We start from the raw sequence: 4,844 nt of genomic DNA on the forward strand, positions 1-4,844 counted from the left end.
TTTTTAGGGGATTTGTATTGTGATACATGTTTTGACACTTATATATATATAGATCTTGTTTATTCAATGATTTGTGTGGTTTAATGCTTCCAGTTGATCATTTCATTCTATCCATATGTCTATGTATGCTAGAATAGATGTTCATATGTTTGTCTCTAGATTTTGTGTTATTGATGCATGTCTATGTGTATTAATGCTATAGATCTAGAGATTGTCAAGACATAGTGCTTAATGGAATGCTCTTGTAGTTTATTTGATGGTTCATACTCATTTCTTGATGGATTGTGCCTCTCCCTTAGTTTAATTCCATGTTATTAGCTTAATTGTAGTGTAGTTGTAGTTTAGATGTTAAATGGGAGGACAATCCATGCTTGTTGTTTGATGTTCCATACTTATGAAAGCAAATAACATATGTCTCTAACCTTGTGATGTGTTTGGATTATGAGCTTAAAGAAAGGATTAATGGCTTAGTTTGATATATTGTGCTATCTACCATGTTGCTTAGACAATATATACTTAATTAGTCATCCATGCTTGTTGAAACAACCACACACACACACTAATGTTGCAATATATGTTTTCTCCCTCATTAATCATTCATTAAGGGTGTAGAAAAACAATGCTTAGTGGTGATCTCTAAACCCCAAGATCTCTCTCTCTTATTTTCTCCCTATTGTATTTAATTGTTTACTTTAGTTTAAATTGCATCTTAGTATAATTCAATCACCAACCAATCTTTTGATCACTCGACCTACTAATCCTAATCTCGATTCCACAACCTAATATGACCCACTAATCCCTTAGGACGATCCCTACTCGCCCTAACTATATTTTTAGTGAAAGGTAGTAGTGCAAATTATAAATGTAAAAGTTGACCATAGTCTAACACCACTTTCTTTTGCACAAACTTTGGATTGTTGACGACGCACCAGCTATCCTACACGGAATCGTTCTATTGTGAGTGGTTAATTTATTATTGCGAGACACAATAATTTTTGGCGCCGTTGCCTGGGAGATTAGTTTTTGTTTATTTGTTAATTAGTTTATTTTGGTTTACCAGTCTTCGGACTTTCTGATATCTCACCTTAATTCTTTTTCTTTTCATGTACAATTTAGTAGTGAGAACAGAGATACTTAAGGGAGAAAAGGTTTCAATTTATTAAACATTTTATGAGTTTTTATTATTTTTCTGTTACTTGGAATACTTTATTTTTGTTACTGTTAGGATTAGTGGAACCAGTGCATGTTAACTCACCAAACTAGGTCAAAACCTTTATTGCATGTTCCTAAAATAGAGAGAACTTTGAGTCAGTTAAGAAAGCTTAAAAAAATTTGAATAATATAGATAGTTCCTTTGATAACATGGCTGGACAACATAGTGCACTGGGTAATAATGGTAATGGTAATGGAGAACGGGATCCACCTGTTCCTTTACCAGAACCATAATTGAGGGACCATTTCATTCCTACCACATATACTTCCCCTTCGTGCTTTATTTTTTCGGATGCTGATGTAACCCATTTTGAGATCAAGCCTGCTATGATCCAAATGCTTCCTACCTTCCATGGGTATGCTACAGAGAATCCCTATAAGCACTTGGATGTATTCTTGGAATTGTGTTCAACTACCAAGTTGAACACTCTAACCAATGATTCATTCAGAATGTGTCTTTTTCAATTCTCTCTTAAGGAAAAAACAAGAACTTGGCTGCAGTCCCTTCCAACATGGGACATGTTGCAATAGGAGTTCTTGAAGAAATACTATACTATGGGTAAAGCCACACAAATGAGAAGAGAAATCATGACATTTTCCTAAATCTTGGGAGAATAGCTCTATAATGCATGGGAGAGATATAATGATCTTCTAAGAAAGTGTCCACACCATGATATTGCTCAATGGCACTTAATACAGATCTTCTATGATAGTCTTACAGACTCGTATAGAAATATGATTGATGCTTCCAATAATGGAGCTTTTCTACGTAAGAGTCTGGCTGATGCTTGGGAACTGTTTGAGGCCCTAAGTGAAAACTCAGTGCAACACGCTTCTTCCTCTAGGTCTTCACCTAGAATGCATAAGGTTGAAAAAATTTATGAGGTAGATAAATCTTGTGAGTTAGCTGCTCAAATAGAAGTCTTGAACCATAGGTTCGATCAAATCTTATCATCTGGCTTCACTCATATTGTTAATCCACATACTGCCTTGCCAAAGGAAGTTTGTTCAATTTGTATTAATCCTAACTATTTTGCTGACACTTGCCCTATGATGGGACAATCATCTGAGATCCTACAAGAGCAAGTGAATGCTGCATTCTCTAGACCAGCTTAAAATCCATATTCTTTTACATATAATCTTGGCTGGAGAGATCATCCCAATCTGTCATGGCGTAACCAAAGTTAAGGAAACACTGCTCCCTAATCTCAGGGGCAGTACCAAAATTCATCATATCCTATGCCACAAAATAATTTTTTCAACTAATCTGGTATTTACCGTCCACCTCAGTTTAGGAATCAACCTACTCAAGCTCTAAATCTTCCACCTCCTACTAGAAATTCTGCTTTTGAGGAACAAATACTCAATGCTCTTTTTCAGATCAAAGCCAATACCCAACTTCTTAATACTCATTCTCAGGCCATAGCAAAGCTAGAGGCACAAATTGGGCAAATAACGAGTATTCTATCTCGAAGAGAGGATGGAAAGCTGCCTAGTCAGCCAATAGCGAACCCGAAAAGGGCAGACTTACATGATTGATGAAACCAATTCCTTAGGTATTCATCATGAGCAAGTTCAGGCTATCACTACATTTAGGAGTGGTAGAGTGGTTGATAACCAAGTTAAAAAAGGACAGGAGGAAAAAGAAAGGCTTAGGATTTCCATTGTTCCAATCATTCTTAATCCACATCTCAGGGATGTTTCCTCAAATTCTATTCCACAATCCACAAGAGGAGTTGAAGGTGGAGTCACTTCTTCATCTACTCCTAACCCTAAGACAGCTTATGAGCCAAAAGCACCTTATCGTGAACGTCTCAAGGAACCCTCCTACTTTGGTAAACAAGGGGAGAAAATTCAAGATATGATGGAAGTTTTTAAACAGGCAAAATCAATCTTTCTCTACTTGATGCTATAAAGCAAATCCCAGCCTACTTCAAATTTCTAAAGAACTTGTGCACCCTTAAGAGAAAATCCAGAAGCCAAGTTCCTAAGAAAGTTTGTCTCACTGAGTAGGTCAGTGTTATTCTTAAGTATAACACTCCTCTCAAGGTTAAAGATCCTAGTGCTCCTACAATTTCTTGCATCATTGGAAACAATGTGATAAAGCGAACACTTCTTGACCTTGGAGCAAGTGTGAATCTTATTCCTTACTTGGTGTATGAGAAGTTAGGTTTGGGATAGTTAAAACTTACCTCGGTTGTTCTAAAGCTTGTTGACCGTTCTGTCAGATAACTACGAGGTATTGTTGAAGATGTACTCATAAAAGTGGATAAGTTCTATTTTCCGGTCGACTTTCTAGTTCTTGATACATAACCGTTCCTCGATTCGAAAAAGTATATTCTAGTCATTCTTGGTTGACCTTTTCTAGCCATAGCGAATACTTGCATTAATTGTAGGACTGGAGCCATGGATTTATCTTTTGGAAATATGAAAGTCAAGTTAAACATCTTCAATGCTATTCATTATCCCCACGATGATAGTGAATGCTTCTTCCTTGATGTTATTGATGAGTTGGTTGAGGAATCACTCCCAACTATTTTATCCAAGGATCCTTTAGAAGCTTGTCTGAATCACTTTAATTATGAAGATTTCAATATTGATTCTTCAATAGCTGAAGTGAATTCTTTGGTCAATTCCACTCCTATCACATATTTTCCTCCATGAAAATCTAGGTTAGAGTTTCTTCCACCACTTTCTAGTGCTCCGCCTATTCCTTCTTTAGAGTCTCCACCTAAGCTTGAGCTTAAGCCACTACCGGAAAAGCTTAAGTATGCTTTCTTAGGTTTAAATGACATTCTCCCGGTGATTATTGCTTCCAATCTTACAAGTTCCCAAGAAAGTAGTCTCTTAGAAGTTCTTCCGAAAAATAAAGAGGCTATTAGGTGGAGTGTGGCTGATTTAAAAGGAATTAGTCCCATAATTTGCATGCATCAGATTCATTTGGAGGAGGATTCTCGAACATCTCAGGAACTCCAACGAAGATTGAATCCTAATATGAAGGAAGTAGTTTTGAAAGAAGTGGTGAAGTTGCTAGATGCGGGAATAATCTACCCCATTTAAGATAGCAAGTGGGTGAGTCCTACTCAGGTAGTACCCAAAAAGACAGGTATTACAGTAGTTGAAAATTCTGAGGGTGAATTAGTTCCACAACGCACCACCACTAGATGGCGTGTGTGTATTGATTACCGAAAACTCAACTCCACTACTAGAAAAGATCAGTTTCCACTTCTATTCATTGATTAGATTTTAGAGCGATTGGCTGGCCAAAGCTATTATTGCTTTTTAGACGGATATTCCGGTTAGAATTAGGTGGCTATTGATCTAAGGATCAAGAGAAAACTACTTTCACTTGTCGATTCGGTACATTTGCATATAGACGGATGCCTTTCAGATTATGTAATGCGCCAGTAACATTCCAGCGGTGTATGCTGTTTATCTTTTCGGATATTGTTGAAAAGTTTCTTGAAGATTTTATGGAAGACTTCTCTGTTTTCGGGTCTACATTCGAAAACTATCTCCAAAATCTTTCCCTAGTGCTTCAGCGTTGTAGGGAAACTAATCTTATTCTTAGTTGGGAAAAGAGCCATTTTATGGTTCAAGAGGGTATTCTTTTAGGTCATATCATTTCAGAG

The sequence above is a fragment of the Cornus florida genome, unplaced genomic scaffold, assembly GCF_030987335.1.
Source record: "Cornus florida cultivar Cherokee Brave unplaced genomic scaffold, ASM3098733v1 CherokeeBrave_3.0.0_Hap2_Chr05, whole genome shotgun sequence".
Taxonomy (NCBI): domain Eukaryota; kingdom Viridiplantae; phylum Streptophyta; class Magnoliopsida; order Cornales; family Cornaceae; genus Cornus; species Cornus florida.